Source organism: Anas acuta, chromosome 2 (assembly GCF_963932015.1).
Source record: "Anas acuta chromosome 2, bAnaAcu1.1, whole genome shotgun sequence".
In the NCBI taxonomy this organism is placed as follows: Eukaryota; Metazoa; Chordata; class Aves; order Anseriformes; family Anatidae; genus Anas; species Anas acuta.
In genome coordinates, this window is record NC_088980.1 from 142,507,512 (window position 1) to 142,530,272 (window position 22,761).

Consider the following 22,761-nt stretch of genomic DNA (forward strand, 5'->3'; position numbering starts at 1 on the left):
TTTATGCAACAGAACACATGCTTAAAAAGTGAATCATCAGTTAAAACAGAATTGCTTGTGGGTATATTTCAAAGTACAGGCATAATCAATATGACAACCCAAGCTAGACCCTGTAGTAACCATAATTCAAAAGTGTCTTTCAATATTCATTGTTAGGCTATATTGCACATATATTAGGCTGCTTTCAATTACTCCAATGCAAAAAAAAAAAAAAAAAAAAAAAAAAAAAAATGCAGATTTTAACTCACAGCAGCAGATTTATAAATCTTTGGTAAAAGAAATAAAATTGCCAACAGGTATTTTTTTTCCTGTATTTTTTTTTTTTTTTATGTCTGTGCATTTCTTCATAGAACAAACCCTCAAACAATCCATATCTCATTTTATACATTTGTGTTTGTACAACAATTTTTTCTTCTCACTCTTGCACTTTTCCCAAGCTAGACTCCTACAATTTCTTAGACTTGAATGCACACCTGCTAAACTCCAAGAGTAAGGAAAGTAACTTTATATGAGAAAATGTCAGGAAAGTCAGAGTCTGAAATTTATTAACCAAGATATGGCAAATGTAAATGTCAACTTGAATAACTCTGTGTACCTGGGGTTGCAATAGATTTTTCGACTGTCAGGGCAATGAAAAGTGAACTTTTATTTCACTGACAATGAAATAACACTACACCTGATATAATAAAATGTTCTCTAGCAAGAAGGCATTTTTGAAACAAATGAGTTTATGTTTACTTACTCCACAAAGTTTTTATATTAAAGGAAATTTTGTGTATCTAAAACACACAAAATACATAACTTTTTCATGCTTTATCATTCATATTTTACTTATATATGTAAATGTTTGTGCATAGCAAATACATTTTCAAATCTTAGTTGTAAATTTCAATACTTTTGAGAACTTCTCAATACTTGATTGAGAAGTTCAGAACAGCTCAGACTCAGAAGAGCTTAGTGGATATTAGTAGATAGGATAGAAACAGTGAAAGACTTATCAGCTTGACTAGCACAAAGAGGGGAAATAAAAACAGATATGAAAAGTTTATGACAAAATTCACTCTAAATTTTGTGATTTAAAATCTTCCTTCTCTTTTAGTAAAAAAGAAAAAGACAAATGTAAAGCAGTGTCTAACGATACTGCATTTGTGGGCTCATATTTTAGAATGCTACCTCCAATTGTAGAGAGAAGAGACTAAAACACAGAAAAGCATCCCCTTTGTGTAGTCACTTCAGTGAGCTGTAGCACAGTTTCAGTTACAGAAACATTGGAATGTAAAATCATGTTACACTAAAAGAGCATAACTCAGCTGACTACTCAGAGGTGAATTTCAGCTCAAATGAGCTAGTGAAGTTAAGTGTGAAAATGAAAAAAAAATGGAAAAGAAAAAAAAAAAAAGTAAATGTTGCTATGTTTTTCCGTCTCACCTTGTATGTTGTATTTCATAAAAAATAGATTTGGGAATCATTCATATATTCTGTCCAACTCATAGAATCATAAAATCATAGAATTGTTTGTATTGCAAGGGTCATTAAAGATCATCTAGTTCCCACCCCCCTTCCAAGGACAGGGACAACTTCCATTAAACCAAGTCATTCAAAGTCCCAGTCCAAACTGGCCTTGTATACTTCTTGGGATGGTGCATCCTCAGCATCTCTGGGCAACCAGTTTGAGTGCCTCACTACCCTTACAGTAAAGAGTTTCCTTCTTATATCCTATCTAAACCTACCACCTCTAAGTTTAAAGCCATTCCCCCCCTTGTCCTATAACTGCACTCCCTGACGAAGAGTCCCTCCCGAGCTTTCCTGTAGGCCTCATTTTGTTATTGATAGGCCTCTATAAGGTCTCCCCAGAACCTTCTCTTTTCCAGGCTGAACAGCCCCAGTTTTCTCAGCCTATTCTCGTAGGAGAGGTGCTCCAGCCCCTTGGTCAACCTTGTGTCCCTCCTCTGGACTTGTTCTGATTTGTCCATGTCCTTCTTGTGCTAGGGGCCCCAGAGTTAGACACAGTACTCCAGGTGGGGTCTCACGAGAGCAGGGTAGAGAGGAAGAATCACCTTCCTCAACCTGCTGGCCATGTTTCTTCTTAGGCAGCCCAGGTTACCACTGGCTTTCTGGGTTGCAAGCACACATTGCCAGCTCATGTTGAGCTTCTCATCAACCAACACCCCCAGGTCCTTCTCCTGCTTTTGATCCATTCTCCATCCAGCCTCTATTTGTGCTTGGGATTGCCCTGACCTATGTGTAGGACTTTGCACTTGGCCTTGTTGAACTTCATGAGGTTTGCACAGGCCCACATCTCAAGCCTGTCAAGGTCCTTCTGAATGGCATCCCTTCCCTCCAGCATGTCAACTGCACCACACAGTTTGGTGTTGTTGGCAGACTTGCTGAAGGTGCACTCAATCCCATTGTCCATGTCACTGACAAAGTTGCTAAATGGTGCCAGTCCCAGCCAATACTGACCCATGAGGAACACGACTCTTTACTGATCTTCACCTGGACATCAAGCCATTGACCACAACTCCTTGAGTGCAATCATTCAGACAGTTCTTAGCCACTGAATCTGTCAAACCCATATCTCTCCAATTTTGAGACAAGGGTATCGTGAGGAACAGTGCCAAATGCTTTGCAGAACTCCAGGTAGATTATATCAGTTGTTCTTCTCTTACCCACTGATTCTGTAACCCCATTGTAAAAGGCCACCAGCTTTGTCAGGCACGATCTGCCCTCAGTGAACCCAAGTTGGCTGACACCGATCACCTCCTTATTCAACTCACCAATCACCTCCTCAGTCACCAGTCACCTCCTCAATCAACTCCTTCTCTTTGTCTCTCATGCATGATATTACTAAATAGTAAGCTATGTGCATAATTTTCTATAGGAAATATTTTTATTGCACAATTGCATTTATTTGTTGAAAATAGAATGAAGATGACACAATATTACTAAAAAATATACTGGGTTATGTGTTGTTCTCCTAATTATTGTCTTTTGATTAATTCTGTGAATTTTATAATCCCCATAAAAGCAGTGATCATCCTATTATATTTATTTACATTTTAGTGCTTGGGCTTTTATTCAGTTTTACTGCTGCTACCATAATTCCGTTTCAATAAAGAGAAATATAGCAAGATTAGGAATATAGTCTGCAGTGAAAGATAAAATAGATTTTAAAGTTGGCTTTTTTCTGTGCAGAGCTATACAGTGAAGTTACAGCAATACAAAGGAAAGAATTACATAGGTTATAGAGCCACCCACCTCTATATGCTCTATATGCACAGATGCACATAGAAACAACTTCTAAAGCAACCCTAGAGCATACATAGTTTCATTGTTCAAAAGTTCAGTTCCTCTGGCAAGAGAATAAATGTGGTTTTCAACTGCAATTTACTGCTCAGTGGAGGAGCTTCCTTATTGGATAATAAATATATTTTTATTCTTAATGCTAGATCACAGAGAACAGCTCTAGTTCCTCAAAGCGAACAGATGTATTTTGAGGTAATTGAAGTTACATGTGTTTTCAGATAATCAATAGTGCATTCAGAAATAATTTGTTAAAAGGCAAATGTTATATCAGGTATTTTAAAATTAATTCAAAAGAAAATTTATATCTACGACCTACATTTACACCCTTCTTTAAAATAAGATGGGTGATGGCAAGTAGAAACAAACATATACTTTATAACAAATAGTATCTATAACAAAAATTTCATTTTCAATAGGCCAGTTAAACAATTCTCACAAATGGATGACTATCCTCATTTCACATCTTCGTAAAGCAATTCAATAACCGTAAGAAATAAGAATCTATAAAGAAAATAGTTCTCAGAGTGCTTAGAGTAAAGAAAAAAGTTTGTAGTGATAAATCACTGTAGAAATGAACATGGTAATAACAGCTCAGGCATTAATCGTCACTTCTTTCTAAACTTTTAAACTGGTTAGAAGCAATGAAAATAATATGCATATATTTTCATTTAGTATGAAAGGCAGACCCCTGAAGGACACTGCTCATCACAAAGCCTCCACCTGATCATAGAACCATTGACCACCACTCTCTGGGTGTGTCCTTCAAGCTAATTCCTTATCCTTTTTTCAAATATGTATCTTTCCAATTTAGAGATTAGGATGTCATGTGGGACCATGTCAAATCCTTACAGAAGTCCAAGTAGATGACATCAGTTGGTCTTTCCTTGTCAGCTGATGCAGTCACTCTGTCATAGAAGGCCACCAGACTGGTCAGGCAGGATTTGAAGCCATGCTGGCTGTCCCAGATCACCTCCTTCTCTTGCATGTGCCTTGCATGTTCCTCCTCCAGGAGAATCTGTTCCATGATCTTTCCAGGCACAGATGTCAGCCTTACTGGTCTGTAGTTTCCTGGGTCTTCCTTTCTACTGTGTTCTAAAATGAGAGTGATGTTTCCCTTTTTCCAGTCACCAGGGACATTGTCTGACTGTCAGGACTTTTCAAATATGATAGAGAGTGTCTTGGAAACTACATCAGCCAGTTCCTTCAGAGCCCTGAGATTCATGTCCTCAGTCCATATAGACTTGTAGTTGTCTCATGAGGTCCTGAACTTGCTCTGTACTAGTTGTATGAGGGACTCTGCTGGAAGCCTGACCACCAATGAAGACCAAGGCAAAGATATTGTTAAGTACTTCTGCCTTCTCTGTGTCTGTTATTAACAGTTCTGTCTTCATTTGTAAAGGGCGACTCACTCTCCCTAGTCTTTCTTTTGCAGTCAATGTACCTGTAGAACCTCTTCTATTTATTCTTCCTCCCTCACTGAGTTTAGCTATGTCAGTGCCTTGGCTTTCCTGATCCCATCCCTGCATATCCAAACAGCATTTCTGTACAGGGCACATGGCCCTGTTTGCACTATCTGTGCATTTTCTTCTTTTGCCTAAGTTTGACCAGCAGGTCCTTGTTCAATCATGCCAGTTTCCTACCTTCCCTGCTTGATTTATTTCATATGGGGATAGAGAGCTCTTGTCCTCTAAGGAAAATATCTTTAGAGAGTTGCCAGCTCTGATGAGATCCTCTGTCCCTAAGAACAGCATCCAATGGGATCTCATTCACTCATTCTTCGAACATTTGGAATTTTGCTTTTCTAAAGTCAAGGGTCCTGACTTTAATAAAGAAAACCATTCATATCTTCTCTGATTCTCCTTTACAAAGCAAAAATTTAGAGTCCATGTACTTTCATGTTTTCAGTTACTGCTAAAAAGTATTAAGTTCAGAGGTACCCTTATAAGAGTTGTCAGTTAAACCAAGGTATGCTGTAAGGATGGCCTTGAAAACCTTGGGTATTGATACCTGCCATTCACTACAGATAAAAACTAAGCCAAATGTAGTCCTCTGATACTCTGTAATCAGGCAGTATTGCTGGTTGTTCACTCACAAAATTGACTCTGTGTAGTGGGTTTACGTGGCAAAGTTTTGGTAGCAGGGGGCCATAGGGGTGGTTTCTGTGAGAAGGATCTAGAAGCTGCCCCATGTTTGGGAAGGGCCCCATTGTTTTCCAGAGCTGAGCCAATAAGCGATGTTGTTTTGCGCCTCTGTGAGAGCATATTTAAGACAGGGAAAAAAACGTTGCGCCACACAGCAGCTGGGAGGGAGAAAGCAGTGAGGAACGGCCTTGCAGGCACCAAGGTCAGTGTAGAAGGAGAGGGAGAGGTGCTCCAGGTGCCGGAGCAGAAGTCCCCTGCGGCCTGTGGTGAGGACCATGGTGAAGCAGGATGTCCCCCTGCAGCCCATAGAGTACAACGGTGGAGCAGGGTTCCATGCTGCAGCCCGTGAAGGAGACCACGGTGGAGCAGGTGGCCCTGCACCGATGGAGGCTGCCGCCTGTGGAAGACCCCTCCTGGAGCAGATTCCGGGCCAGACCTGTAGCCCGTGGAGAGGAGACCACGCAGGAGCAGGTGACCTGGCAGGAGCTGCTGCCCGTAGGGGAGCCAGGTTGGAGCAGTTTTCTCCTGAGGGATGGACCCCATGGTACGGACCCATATCTGGAGTAGTTCTGGAAGAGCTGCTGCCTGTGGGAAGCCCATGCCAGATCAGTTCATCAAGGACTGCATCCCGTGGGTGGGACCCCACAGCACAGGGGACGAGAGTGACCGAGAAGGAGCGGCAGAGAAGAAGCGCTGTAGACTGACCATAACCCCCATTTCCCCGTCCCCCTGCGCCGCTCGGGGGGAGGAGGTGGAAGCGGGTGGATGGGGGGGAAGGTGCTTTTGTTTTTTTTCCTTTGTTTCTCACTTCTCTAGCTTGTTAGTAATAGGCAATAAATCTTACTATCTCTTTATGCCAAGTCTGTTTTGCCCATTAAAATAGTTATTGCATGATTTTCTCATCCTTATCTCAACCCTTGAGCCCTTTTCACATATTTTCTCCCCATTCCTCTTTGAGGAGGGGGAGTGAGAGAGTGGCTGTGGTGGAGCTCAGCTGCCCACTCGAGCAGAACCACCACACTCTGCACTTTCTGTGTGCAAAGGAGAAAATGAAAGGTTCCAAATTTCAGCAGCTGTAGTGTAAATTTTGTGCTTAACTTGTGTGATAGATGAAACTTTCAGAATATATTTTCATATGTTGAGTATATATAGTCACAATATGCTAAAAAAGCCTTGAGGAGTGGAACAAGAGACTGGGCCAGAGAAAGAAGTAAGAAAACATGCTCGTGAATAAGAGATGAGGTAACATAATTGTCACTTAATACGTTTTAGAACTACCTCGTTCTAAAGCAGAATTGGGAAATGCAATTTCCTCCTTCTACTGTGTGCACGCCCACTGTGCATATGACTGTAAAAATGGTTTAAACACCACTGGTAGACATTGTTATGATGTAGAAGACAGATAAATAAAAATATCTAGTCGATTCCAAAAGAATATTCCAGAAGTTCTATAAAGAACCTACATGAAGCTTTCCAGAAAGACCATAGTTTTCTGAAATCATGAAACTAGTTTATACTGCAAGACACTTTCTGAAGATAGTGACTCTCTTGAACTGAGGTTAAAAATAAACATTAAAAAAAAAAAAAAAAAAAAAAAAAAAGCAGACAATTATTTCTCAGTGTAATCACATCCAGCACTATTCACACCTAATTTGAATTAAGGAATAGGAATGTTATACTATGTATGAGAATTTTTCTTTGCTTCACTTCATGGCTTGCATGCCTAAAAGACGATGTAAATGTAGTCTTAGGAGATCCGTGAAAGATTTAGAATTCACATCAGTAGTTTTGACTGAGTAGGTCTAGCTCAGCTGCGAGTGCAACACATTTCCTGAAAGGTGTCTCCTCAGGGTGTGGTTTCTGGAGAACGTTGCGGTGAATGTATACAGCACAGCAACCACAGGTGTTCAAAATTCACCACATGCGTATAATATATGCAGTGATTCAGGTGGGCTAGTGTGCACTGATATGCTGGAGTGGTGCTTTTTAGTGCCTCAGTATTCATCTTCTTATCATGTGGCTCTTAGGGTGCAGAGGATTCTTTTTGCAAGCCCTGCCATTACATTTTTTTTCCCAGTTTCTACCATGAATATGTATATATGGGTATCAATACAACATAGCAAAATAAGACAATAAATATATACTCATATAAATTGAACATTTGTAGCTTTGTAGTAGTGCAATTAGAGAGATGATTACTTGATAACAGTCATCCTGATAAAATATCTGTATCCAACTTTAAATAATACCCCAGTAGCACAACTGTTGCTGTGTGTATATATAATAAAATATAATAAAATAGTACAAGTGGTTTTCAGCAATAACAAACCACTCATATCAACATTAGTATTTCAATATCCTTTTAATTTAGTTGATATTTAATCTCTACCTTTTAAATACAAGGTAATAAAAATACGAGAATTTGAAAACTACTTGGAAACAGTCTTGACTGTTTTTGGTATCATCCACTCTAAAAGAGTAATTACTAAGTGCACTGAAAGAACTTACACGTTTATACTTTAAAAAATGAAAAATACTTGTTATTGGTGTGTGTCATCTTCATGTGTTTCTTTACATGCAGGGCATATACTGAACTTTGTTCTAAAATATATATGAACAAAAACTTCCTCAAGTAAAGGGTTATGGAAAGGAGAGTGGAAAGGAACAATTAACCTAAAAAAAGAAAAAAGGAAAAAATAATTTTGTAAAATATAATTTTGTAAATTATAATACAATTCTTTTGTAATAGAATTTTGTTCTATAAATGATGAGATATTATGGATATCAAGAAGTAGGAGGGCTGCAATACTAATAACTAGCTGGATATTTTATGGTGATCACTTACTTTTTGTTATGTTTTGGTGGGTCTAGACAATCTAGACCCACCCAATCAAGGGAGGAGAACACTTTTGGTCCTCCAAGATAAAAAGATGGCCTTGAAAAATGAATAGTGGATCCAGAACAAAAGACTATTTACTTCATTCTAAAAGGATTAATTTAGCAATGGAAAAAAAAAAAAAAAAAAAAAAAAAAAAAAAAAAAAAAAGGATATAAGGATATAATTCTGGAAATATTCCAAACAATAATCTAGTGTGAGATCTGAGATTTTTGAAATTGATTTTTCTGTTCCATTTGTAAATATTAAGTGAAGAATGGTCAGAACTAAGTGACTGTTAATTTTCTCAATGTGGGTTAAACCCACGTTATAAAATACCACACCAAGATATACAAATATGTTAGTATATAGAAATGGTTGCTAGCAATAATGAAATAATTTTGTCAGTTTTAACACTCAGGAAAACAGCTGACTTTCACCTTGTTGGAGTGAATTGTTACATTCTTGGCTTTACTTTCAGTGATTTTTCTGTAAGTTGACTGCTGACTCGCTACAGATGAAACCAAAGCATAAACCTGAAACACTTCTCAAGTTTAAATTATTATTGTTTATTTTTAAATATTTGGAATAAGATTCTAGTTTTCAATTCAGATTTTGAAGTATGTTGCCTGTACTACTATTAAATAATAGTACAATAAGTACAATAAAGGATAGAGATTGTCCTTAGTCCTTTTGTGTTGTGTGTATATTTTTAAAAGATTGCTTTTTTTTTTTTTTTTTGTCTTTTACTGCAATAGTCAAGTTCTATTCTTTTACCCTTCTAATTTTCTCCTTACACATCCACATATCCTCACATCACCTTTGTAGTCCTCCAGAGTTGCCTATCCCTCCTTCCAAAGGTCATAAACTCTCTTTTACTTCCTGTCCAAAAGAAACTCACTGTTCTGCCAGGCTGGTCTTTTTCCTCTTCAGTATGTCTTTTGGCACACAGGGATGGCCTACTCTTGTGCCTTCAAGATTGCATTCTTGAAGAATTTCTAGCCTTCCTGGACTCCTTTGCCCTTCAGAATGACTCCCTAAGGGACTCTGGCAACCAGCCCCCCAAATAGGCCAAAATCTGCCCTCTGGAAATCCAGACTTCTGACCTCCTTGCTGCCACAAGGACTGAGAACTCCATCATCTCGTGATCACTGAGCCTGAGATGTTCTCCAACAAACACATTACACACAAAACTTTACCTGTAAAAAAAACAGGTCAAGTGGTGTACCTTCCCTAGTCAGTTCCCTTATCACCTGTGTCTGGAAGCTATCCTCCACTCATTACAGGAATCTCCTAGTTTTTTTCTTCTCCATTGTATTGTGTTTACGGTAGGCATCCTTCCCAGATGCCTACTTGAAGTCTCCCATAAGGACAAGTGCTAGCAATCACGACACTGCTTGCTGCTTATAGAATGTTTCATCTGCTTCTTCATCCTGGATGGGTGGCCTACAACATACAATCTCCAGCTTCTGATACACAAACCTATGCACACACACACACACAGACCAAAAAAAACAAACAAACAAACAAACAAAAAAAAACATGCATGCATACAAAGACACATATACCTGGTTCTCTCCACTCTACTGTCTCTGAGTAGTTGTCTCATGAATCCAAGTCTCCCCATTTGCTTCATGCATAGAAAATACAAACACATAAATGGATCTCTCCAGTAGATGGTCTAACACTTTCTAGTTGAGTTCCATGAGATTCTTTGGTCTCTCCAGTACCCAGCTTGGACCACCACTCTCTCCAGTAACCAGCTCTCAGATCCTTTCTGGTATTCCCGGTACATGTACAGTTGAATGATATTTCTTCTGTGATCAAAATCTTTTATTTTATTTAAGATCCTTTTTTAAAACAATATTTTTTAGTGCTACATCCACAAATTCATTAAATTTAGGCATGTCAATTGTGATTCTTCATTTTTAAGGCATTCTGTCAGTGACATATGTCCATTTTGTCTTCCACTGTAACTTCTGTTAACTTCTACCAGTAACTTCCAATTACTTTACTTGCTACGCTGTTTAATTAAACAGGGAAATGAAATAAGAAAATGCAAGAATTAACATTTTTGGTGATTATTTGGGGAACAAAATAAAAATAAAATGAAGTGCATGAAGGTTTTTTACATTCACAGAATTTTATCTAAATATATCAGTTTAAGTTAATTGATTTACATTATTACCTTGTCTTTTGTCCTTTGACTCTAACAAAGCAGTGAAAACACAGAAATACAGAATTTCTAGGTTGGAAGAGACCTCAAGATCATTGAGTCCAACCTCTAACATAACACAAACAGTCTCCACTAAACCATATCCCTAAGTTCTACATCTAAACGTCTTTTAAAGACTTCCAGGGATGGTGACTCCACCACTTCCCTGGGCAGCCTGTTCCAGTGCCTAACAACCCTTTTGGTAAAGAAGCTCTTCCTAACATCTAACCTAAAACTCCCCTGGCGCAACTTAAGCCCATTCCCCCTCATCGTGTCACCAGGCACGTGGGAGAACAGGCCAACCCCCACCTCACTACAGCCTCCTTTAAGGTATCTGTAGAGAGCAATAAGGTCGCCCCTGAGCCTCCTTTTCTCCAGGCTGAACAAGCCCAGCTCCCTCAGCCGCTCCTCGTAGGACTTGTTCTCCAGGCCCCTCACCAGCTTCGTCGCCCTTCTTTGGACCTGCTCAAGCACCTCGATGTCCTTCTTGTAGCGAGGGGCCCAAAACTGAACACAGTACTCGAGGTGCGGCCTCACCAGAGCCGAGTACAGGGGGATGATCACCTCCCTAGCCCTGCTGGTCACGCTGTTTCTGATACAAGCCAGGATGCCGTTGGCTTTCTTGGCCACCTGAGCACACTGCTGGCTCATATTCAGCCGACTGTCCACCATCACTCCCAGGTCCTTCTCTGCCTGGCAGCTCTCCAACCACTGATCTCCCAGCCTGTAACTCTGCTTGGGGTTATTGCGCCCCAGGTGCAGGACCTGGCACTTGGCCTTGTTGAACTTCATGCAGTTGACCTCAGCCCATCGGTGCAGTCTATCCAGATCCTCCTGCAGAGCCTTCCTACCCTCGAGCAGATCGACACACGCACCTAGCTTGGTGTCATCTGCAAACTTACTGAGGGTGCACTCAATGCCCTCATCCAGATCATCGATGAAGATATTAAAGAGGACCAGCCCCAGCACCGAGCCCTGGGGAACGCCACTAGTGACTGTCCTCCAACTGGACTTGACTCTATTTACCACAACTCTTTGGGCCCGGCTATCCAGCCAGTTTCTAACCCAGTGAAACATGCGCCAGTCCAAGCCAAGAGCAGCCAGTTTCTTGAGGAGAATGCTGTGGGAGACGGTGTCAAAAGCCTTGCTGAACTCAAGGTAGACCACACCCACAGCCTTTCCCTCGTCCACCCAGTGCGTCACTTTGTCATAGAAGGAGATCAGGTTCGTCAAGCAGGATCTGCCTTTCATAAACCCATGCTGACTGGGCCTGATCACCTGTTTGCCCTGCAAGTGCTGCATGATGACTCTCAAGAGGATCTGCTCCATGAGCTTCCCTGGTACTGAGGTCAACCTGACAGGCCTGTAGTTTCCCGGGTCTGCCCTCCAGCTCATCTTGTAGATGGGCGTCACGTTTGCTAGCCGCCAGTCAACTGGGACCTCCCCTGATAGCCAGGACTGGTGATAAATGATGGATAGGGGCTTGGCCAGCTCCTCTCAGTACCCTCGGGTGGATCCCATCTGGCCCCATTGACTTGTGCACATCCAAGTGCCGTACCACGTCACCAACCAGTTCTTTGCGGATAGTGAGGGCCACATCCTGCTCCCCATCCCTTTCCACCAGCTCAGGGTACTGGGTATCCAGAGAACAACCGGTATTGCTGCTAAAGACTGAGGCGAAGAAGGCATTAAGCACCTCCGCCTTTTCCTCATCTCTTGTAACTAAGTTTCCCCCCGCATCCAGTAAAGGATGGAGATTCTCCTTTGTCCTCCTTTTTGTGTTGATGTATTTATAAAAGCGTTTTTTGTTATCTTTAACGGCAGTAGCCAGATTGAGCTCCAGATGAGCTTTGGCCTTCCTAATTTTGTCCCTGCACTGCCTCGCAACATCCTTATAGTCCTCCCAAGTGGCCTGCCCACTTTTCCAAAGATTATAAACCTTCTTTTTTCTCCTTATCTCAAGCCACAATTCTCTGTTGAGCCAGGCCGGTCTTCTTCCCTGCCAGCTCGTCTTTGGGCACGTGGGGACAGACCGTTCCTGCGCCATTAAGATTTCCCTCTTGAAGAGGGCCCAGCCTTCCTGGACTCCTCTGCCCTTCAGAACCGCCTCCCAAAGGACTCTACCAACCAGTGTCCTCAGCAGCACAAAGTCAGCCCTCCGGAAGTCCAGTACAGCGATTTTACTGGTCCCCTTCCTGGCCTCATCAAGAATAGTGAGCTCCACCATTTCATAGTCACTCTGCCCAAGACAGTTTCCGACCACCACATCCTCCACCAGTCCTTCTCTGTTTGTGAACGGAAGGTCTAGCTGGGCGCCACCCCTGGTAGGCTCACTAACCAGCTGCGTCAGGAAGTTATCTTCCACGCTCTCCAGAAACCTCCTAGACTGCTTTCTCTGGGCTGTGTTGTGCTTCCAGTATATATCAGGGAAGTTGAAGTCCCCCATGAGAACAAGCGATGGAGATTTCGCAACTTCTGTCAGCTGCCTGTAGAACTCCTCATCAGTCTCCTCATCCTGGTTCAGCGGTCTATAACAGACCCCAACCAGGATGCTAGCCTGGTTGTCCCTGCCGATCCTAACCCAAAAGGACTCTACCTTGTCATTCCCAGCCTCGAGTTCTACAACATCGAAAGACTCTCTAATATAGAGAGCCACACTACCACCCCTTCTGTGCTGCCTGTCCCTTCTGAAGAGCTTATAGCCAGTCATTGCAACACTCCAAAAAAAAAAAAAAAAAAAATCCTAGAAAGAAAATACACTGACAAATGTTCAGTTATAAGGTTAAAAATACGACTTGTCTACAGAGTTTGCGGTCTAGGCAGCTAAACTAAAAGTAGATTGCTAGATGCAAAGTTTGATTTTATACAATAACCTGTATAGAAAATCAACTAATGAAGGGTTATAAGTCTCCATTATAAATGTACATATAAATAAAATATATACATGTAAATAAAACATGTAGTTTATGATTCATGCAAGTGATATATTTGTATATACAGGTACATAGTCAAGATCATATATAATTAATTGAACAAAATTTCCTTCACTGACAAGTACGTGGCCTATTGAAGAGACCAGAAGAAATCAGTGATATGTCTTGTGTCTTGTTGCTGTGTCTCCTAAAAGGAACTACAAGGATCAAGTTGCAGAAAAGGGAACTTAAAATTGATATTAAGGGAAAAACAAAATAAAGCATTTTAACATGAAGTTGTGGAAATCAGTTAAGGAATAATTCCTCTTACTAAGTGTTTTCCAGAAAAAGCATAACAAATGTTTCAGAAATAGTCTAGGTGTTGTCTCAGAGATAGGCAATAAACTAGATTCTATGGAAGATGTCTTCCAATTGTATGTGTATATGATTTCTGCTTGGTATGTCTCATTACTCATACTATTCTTGTTTTCTAGTGTTGTACACATGTTATTTGCTCATATATGGAGGGGCATGTTCAATATGTCCGTGAAAGCTCACAAGCAAAAATAACTATGTGGTTGAGAACCTGTAAGTTGTTTTTAAAGTCATAAATAATAGCAAAGCTGTGGTTTGCATTGAAATTTTACTTTTACTTCAGCTTTTAACTTCAGTGAAAATGACTGAACTGTGATCTATAAAAACTTTGATATACTCTATTTAAATTGAAAAATGAAAAGGTTGAAATAATCTGTCTTGGGCTTCTTAAGGGGTATAACCAAGAATTGTTTCATTAAAGAAGCATTTTTCAACTATAAAATCTTTACGTTTGATGTTTTCTCTGATGCCTCTGGTGACTTATCTGTGAATTTCCTGGGGCATTAGGGAAATCAAGTACAGGTGTCTAACAGGTATAGTAAAGTAAACAGCATGTATAGCTTTTTAGTGTACATAAGCAAACAAATCTCAAAAATTGTGTATTCCTAGTTTTTCAGAGAGTAGATCACACATATTTTTTGATATAATTATTTTTATTAATTAGTTATTTGAACACTGGATTTTTTTTAACTTTTAAAAAATCATCTTTAGAAATTCACACAAACTTCTTCAGTATAATAAGTCAAGTTGTATAATCATAGAATCATAGAATGGCTTGAACTTGGAGGGACCTTAGAGATCAACTAGTTCCAAACCCCCTGATATGGGCAAGGATACCTTCCACTAGATCAGGTTGCCCAAAGCCCCATCGAACCTGGTTTTCAACACTTCCAATAATAATATAATATTATGTACATATATTTATATAATATATAATATAAAATATTAATATGAAATAATATAAAATTATATTTAATATGTAACATATAATATATAATATATGATATATAAAAATAATGCCTTGATTGCAAATGAATGACTTACAGATAAAAAATTAATTTGCTATGTACTAAATTGTTCAGGTTCAAGCCTAGCCATTAACAAATATTTTGGGTTAATGACAGTGAAGCAGACTTCAAAAGAAAATTGAATTAGTCATAACAAGATATTGCGTACTCAAAACTGGTGGTGGATTTGTATAGTTTTGTTGTGCTTGATTTTGGTTGTTCTGCAGAGCATTTTTATTCCATTTGTTTACATTACCTGATCAGTTAGTAAGCTATTATATACTTGTGTTTTGAACTTTTTCCATTTTCTCTTGTGATATCAATTTATGATTGCAGTAGACAAGATGGTTATAGTGTATAAAACAGAGGGGAAAAACAGCATTTCAAATGCATGAGATGGTATTTTTGCTTATTTTTCTACTTTGTCACTTTTGTTTTTCATATCAAGCAATAGACACCCACTTGCTGATTCAAAGAAAGCTCTTTGCCACACAACAAACATCATTCATATCCCTAAAGAATAACCAGAGAACTGGAAATCATTCATCCCTAGTCTCCAATACTAACTCTAAGAGCAATGTTTATGACTCCTAGGGTTCTCATTCTTGCTAAGTTATTTTTTATGCATTGTTCTCTGTAGCATAATATTTTAGCATAGAAAGACTTCCATCATAGGATTTCAGCATCACTCCTCTAAGCTACAGAAATGCAGTTATCCCCATCACAGTGCAGGGAATTGAAACACAAAACACTGATTTCCTCCAGATCATGTCTGAATCAACATTGTATCTAGTAGCTGTGGTTGAGGCTAAGCTCAAGGCTGCAGATATGTGTTGTTCAAGCTCATTGTGTCCCTAGTTTAAGGGCAGATCTCAGTTGTGAATCAGAATCCTGGGATCTGTACACACTTTCTGGAATAAGTTCAAAAAATCCAAAGTGGAGTCAAAAAAGCGCCTTACAGCCAGGTGGCTAGTCAGAGAATTTTGTATTGAATATCAGCCTGATAAATTATGGGAATATGGAGCTAAAGCTGAGGTGGAGCCACAAACTAAACTTTAACAATCAGCTTGTGCTGTAACCACAAAATACATTCCATATAACTATATTGGGTTTACGTGACAAGGTTTTGGTAGTGGAGGGCTGCAAGGGTGGCCTCTGTGAGAAAAATCCCTGCCCCATATTAGATAACAGACAGTTTCAGCTAGCTCCAAAGGTGCCACTTCCCAGAACTGCACCAATAAGCCATGTTGATTGCACCTCTGTGAGAGCAGCTGCCCATGGGAAACCCACACAGGATCAGTTCAGGAAAGATGGCATTCCATGGGAGGGACCCCATGCTGGAGCAGGGGCAGAGGGTGACCATAAAGGAGCAGCAGAGATGAATTCCTATGGACTGACTGCAACCCCCACTCCCTATTCCCCATTCCCTTGTGCTGCTCGGGATTGGAGGGGAGATGGGGGGGGTGGGGGGTGGGGGGAAGAGACATAGAAGAGAGTGGATGGGGGGAAGGTGTTTAGGTGTTTTTACTTTGTTGGCTTTAGTTTTTCACTGTTCTAGTCTGCCAGTGATAGGCAATAAATTGCATTAATCTCCCATGACAATAACTTGTGAGAGATCTCCCTGTCCTTTTCTCAACCCTTGAGCACTTTTCATCATACCTTACCCTTTCCTTTTGACAACGAGGAGTGAGAGAGCAGTTATGGTGGAGCTCAGCTGCCCAGCTGAGTAAAACCACCACAATCACACAGAATTCTTTGTGAAACAAATTTTCTTAAGCTAGAAAAAGCCATTGACTTCTAGTGTGGTATTTGAGTGAAGTAATGGCATGTCTGAGTTCAACTCTGAATTTGAAATTCACTCTTCAGTGTGGATGAAATTCTTGACTATATTGGTTCAAGAGGAGATTTATTCTCATTTTAAATGAATAATAATTCCTGCAGCTTTCACCATAGCTGATCCTATGTCCCCTTTATGTTCCTTCATTAGCTTGACTAAGAGTGGCAGCTTCTATACATCCAGGGTTTAACAAAAATAAAGGATTATCTTTTTGTGTGATTCCTAATGATTTATATTATTGCATTAATATTTTTTTTTCTGAAAAATGAAAAAAGCATGACTAAAGATGTTTATTAATATCTTAGAAGAAAATTCACAGAAAAATGTAACTGACATAAAGGTAGCTACTATTTAAATAGTGACAGGTAGACATTTTACTTAACCTCATTTTGCAAAATTTCAACCTAACTTTTCCTGTGAACTGATAAGACAGCTGCTGTGTATTGACATACTTTGACACTTTGACTGGAATGATATATTTCTCTCCTATTTATAACTGTAAAACTATGCTAGGTGTCTTAATTCAGAAATATATATATATGTATATATATATAAAAAAAAGGAAGAGAAAAGCTTTAATGTCAAATATGTCAAATGCTGTAAGACGTTTGTGCATAACAGTTTAATTCAGATGATAATAGAAGAAAAAGTACATTTTCATTGATATATTAAATCTACTTAAAGATGGGATTTATGGGAAATAAATGTATTCCTTTCAAGAAAAAGAAAAAAGAAAAAGAAAAAGAAAAAGAAAAAGAAAAAGAAAAAGAAAAAGAAAAAGAAAAAGAAAAAGAAAAAGAAAAAGAAAAAGAAAAAGAAAAAGAAAAAGAAAAAGAAAAAGAAAAAGAAAAAAAAAAGAAAAAGAAAAAGGGGAAAAAAATAGATAAGAAAAAGAAAAAAGAAAAGGAAAAGAAAAAAAGAAAGAAAAAAAGGGAAAAAAAAATCTGTATCAGATTCCTTCCAGCTGTTAAAATTAATGCTATAATATTTCTGTAATATAAAACAGTACCTATACAAAATTAAGGGTATGTTTCCATTATTTATGAAATGGGTGGTGTTTTCCCCTTTCAGATCTGTCTTCTGCTTATTTTCAAGGATTATCTCTTTTGTATGTCTAACAATTTATTTCTATAGCAGACTGTTTTACACAAGATCTGCTACTTCTGAATGCGTATTTATGAAAAAAAAAAAAAAGCAATCTATCAAGGACATTCATTTTAGAACTGTAAATTAAATTGTGAATGAAGTATAAGTACTGACAAGACAACTGTAGAGGACTTTCAGAGATCATTTTAATGTAATTAAAGAAAAAAAAAAATCCGAAAAGCTGAGATATTTGCAAAATCTTTATCCTCCCATAAATTTAAGTCTATCAGTTTTGCATGCAAAGTATCCCATTCTAGATATCACAGTGATGTTTTTTTTTTGTTTGTTTGTTTTTACTGGACATTTCATTCAATATTTTGAAGTTCTGTTATTCAAGGAAGTGTTCTAGAAAACGCCTTTCTTGTTAGCAGTGACAGAGACTACTTTAGATTTGACACCTGACTTGTTCCATTTAAAACAAAGGGTCACTTGGGTTTATTTGTGAGAAGTCATTCTTAAATTCAAAATGATATGTTGCTGTGTTATTACATCATTTCCTGAACCAGTAGTATTCTTGAACATTTAAATTTTTGATTCATTACGCCATATCAATTCTTTGTTATGTATTTATGAAATATTACCGGAGAGTAAAAAATTATCACCATGGTAACTGCAAACATAGCTGGCTTGCAAAGCACGTTGAATATTTCTGGTTTTCTAATCCACTATTTCTAATCCACAGTAAGAAAATTTGCTTATTCGGAATGCCAGATCAAATTGGTAGAGTTTAGTACACTTTTAATATATATAAGCTTCAGTTGATTATTTAATCTTGCCATTCAAAAAGAAAAAAAAATACATTAAATGTTGTGGAAACTCAATGCATTTAAAGATCAGTTTCTTAAGGTATTATATTTATTCTGTTTTAGAAATCACACCAAGAATAGCTTTTCAACTCTCCTTTTCAGAAGGAGAAAGGAGAGGAGAGGAGAGGAGAGGAGAGGAGAGGAGAGGAGAGGAGAGGAGAGGAGAGGAGAGGAGAGGAGAGGAGAGGAGAGGAGAGGAGAGGAGAGGAGAGGAGAGGAGAGGAGAGGAGAGGAGAGGAGAGGAGAGGAGAGGAGAGGAGAGGAGAGGAGAGGAGAGGAGAGGAGAGGAGAGGAGAGGAGAGGAGAGGAGAGGAGAGGAGAGGAGAGGGAAACAAAAAATCTCAAACAGTTGTCTATATTTTGTTGCTCTTTTTATAACCATAGAGAAAGAAATATGCAAGAAGGTAACCTGCATTCTTTCTTGTTCAAGCATTCAAATATGATTTAACCATACTTACTCCCTATGGCTCCACATGATTTCAGATGGTCTTTTGAGAAATATTTTGCACAGAAAATGCAAATTTGTTGCCTTTGTGTTGAACAAAGTTTTTCTGAATATTAATGAGCAGATTAGGGATGGAAGGGTGAAGGTCTATGGAGTTCTCTATAGTTACTGAAGCAATCCAAACAAGGCTGTAACATGAAGGGAAAGGAGTATTGCTTTTCAGTGTTCAGTAGGGATAGTCCAGAAGATGGTCCAGTAGGGAGGTTCAAGAAGATGATCAGAGTGCTGGAGAACGTCTCCTATGAAAAAAGACTGAGTAAACTGGGGATGTGCAACCTGAAGAAGGCTCCAGGGAGAGATGCAGTTTTTCAGTACTTAAAAGGGGGTTATACAAAAGATGAAGGGTGAGTTTTTACTCAGGCATATAATGATAGGACTAGGGGGAAAGGTTTGAAAAAAAAAAAAAAAAAATTTAGATTCGATGTTAGTTAAGTACTTCACTCAGAGGGTGGTGAGGCACTGGCATAGGTTGACCAGAGAACCTGTGGATGCCCCATACCTGGAGTTGTTCAAGGTTAGGTTAGATGGGGTTTTGGGCAACCTGATCTAGTGGGTGACATTCCTGCCCATGGCAGGGGCATTGGAAATAGGTGATCTTTGGGGTCCCTTCCAACCCAATCTTCTATCATTCTATGATGACTTTGACTTTTTACTGAAGTAACAAAAACATGAGAAAACATTAGTTTTTGTTTGTTTGTTTGTTTTCGTTTTTGTTTTTGTTTTTTTTTTGGGGGGGTGTGGTCGTTTGATTGGTTTGTTGGTTTGGGCTGGTTTCATGTTTCTGTGATATTGTTTAAAATAAATATAAGAACTTGTTGAAAGAGCCTATTCTTTTGAATAAATATCAGTAAGATAGGAAAATGTAACATGTTGATAAAGAGATTACACTAATTTATGTACGAAGTTTGGAGGACCAAAAAAAAATCCTGACAATTAACAGAGCAGATAGGGAAATTTTCAAACCTGTGAAAGAATCAAAGGCTCTAAATTTCAAGGAAGTTAAATGTAGAGCTTTCTCCACAGCATGAAAGCAAGTCCATTTTGAAAAATTCTAAATGTTACACTGCTGATGCTCCACTCAGCAAGGTACTTGGAGTACATCCAGAAACGGAATCATTGCTCTGGGCTGTTGTAGCTGCTGTTTTCTGCTTTTGTTCATTGGCACTTGACACTCACTGCTTTGAGTCTTTTGTACACTGCCAGAAGAAATGCTTTCTAACTGCACTGACTGAACATGCTTTGGAGGACTGGAAAGTTGCTTATGGAGTCACATATAGCCTACCTTTCTAATTTCCATATGGATCATGCAAACATTTTTTTGAGGGTTCAAGCTATCTTTCCACAATATATACAATATAAAATACATAATGTAAAATATATCATGTATCACATATCATGTATAATAATGTGATGTGTAATATGCAATATATTATAGAATCTATATTTAAAAATATTCCTTTTAATTCCCCTTCATGAGACATCATGAAGCTCCATGAATGTTTCCTCTAAACTGTTTGCATCCTTCCTTTCCATCTGAAATTAAGAGCATGCTGAAAGCAGGTGGACATGAAAGACAGCCCTAATATTTTATTTTGTATTTTGCATTTCCTTTGTAAGCAAATCACACCAGCTTAGGCAGTCTACTAATAAGCACATTTCAGTAAGCCCAAGTGCTGAAAAAGTAGCTCAAGTTCAGGTTACACAAATAATTTCTGAACTGAATCTTTTACTCTGCTGATGCTTTTAGAGATTCTCCCACAGATGTTGAAGAGGCAGATAATAGATAAGGAGAATTGGTCTATCAGTAAGTAAGAATCTGGTGAATGTAAAGAAGTGATTTTTTGTTTGATTGTTTGTTTTGTTTGTTTGTTTGTTTGTTTTGGGGGTGTTGTTTTTGTTTGTTTGTTAGTTTGTCTGTTTTAGTTATTGTCAAGTGCAGGGTTGCCTGGAATTGGCTTCTGTTTCTGAGAGTTAAATACAGCCTCTCTGATTACAGGGAAGTTTCTATGATTGATTACACAGCCTGTGAAGATGAATGAACTCCCATGAGCTATGTAGCTGCACAGGAAGATTTGACCCAGAAACCACCTCCTTTTCAAGGGTCTTATAAAATCTAAGACATATGTTTTAAACACTCAAAGACATTAAGATGAGAGGTGCTATATAAATACAGAGTATTGCTATACTAATTGATTTTGTAAACCAGCAAAATACCTTACTTGGAAAAGGATTAAGAGAGAGATTTTTAATTTTATCTGGAGATAAAATTTAAAGGCTGTTTGCATTCAATAATTTTTAATTAATTAATTAATTAATTAATTAATTTGTAACTATGTGGACAGTAGTTGTAATTTTTTCTTTTTTAAATACTGAGTACAATGCAATAAGGAAGTTTTATCAAAAGGAACTGCTCAGTAACTATGAGTCATGCAATTAAGGCATTTGTCTGAAATCTTTATGCATTAGTGAAGATCTAAAAGACGTAAAGCAGCAGGGATCAGAGAGATGTATAGTATAGTCTTTTGTTACTGCAGCTTCAGATAAAAATGACGTTCATTGTTAGGATAAGCTAATTTATGCTTTTAAGGTTTTCATTACTAATGACTGTAGTATAGGGTCAAAATATACACAAATCAAAAAAAAAAAAAAGAAAAAAGAAAGAAACTTCATTTACATTTTATATAAACAGTGATTCTACTAATATACTACTCCACTGGTATTTTATATTTTGAAACAGAAGTTTTAAATGGCCCATATATTTGCCAGTCGTTACTGACATTTTAATTCTGTGTGAATTTTTATATATGGTTCACAGCAGTGTAAAAAAATATTCTGCAGCTGCTACTATTGCATGTCCATGAACAAATAGTTGTCCTATAACTCCAAGCAGCAACTGACGGTCAAAGACAAGGATTCAGTAATTCAGTGGTTCCGACATTCATCTGAAAGTATAAATACTTCTTATGGATTATATTAAGAAGATCGCTTGTGAGGAATAAATCAATCTCATCTAACACAGAAAAGCTGTTTTTACTATGACACTACCCTTTTCTCCCACCTTTGCTATATGAACATCTTAGGCATGAGGCAGACAGCTATGAGGGTGGTATCTGTAAGATCAGGATCAAATCTCTTTGAGGTACTGTGAGCAGTGAATTTCAAGTGATGTGTGGTTTTCATAGCCTTGAATATGGTGGAATAGTAACATCAGAGAATTTCCAACTTTTCTTTCCTACTTATTTGTAAGCCATAATTAATTCTGCAATAGCCACAAACTATGACTAGAAAGCTGGAAAGTCACTTAGCCTAAGGAGATGTTCTAACATTGTGCCTGGAAACCTGAAAAATACCTTTTAAAAAAGGTATGTAGAGTTCCAATGTCCTCAGAATGCAGGGTTCTTCCTTTTCTTTATACTACATTCCTTATTTAGTGTATGTGTTTGCAATGACCGTGGTAGATTAGAACACAGTTTATTCATAGACAACTATGTTCTGAAGCACTAGGAAGAATTAGAAGTAGTAAAAGTGTTTTGTCACTAAACTTGACAGATATAAACATGAATATGGGGACTGGTATCAAAAAGGTTAAACTGTAGTGATTTTTCAAATAAATCATTCTTTTTAAAAACAATCAGA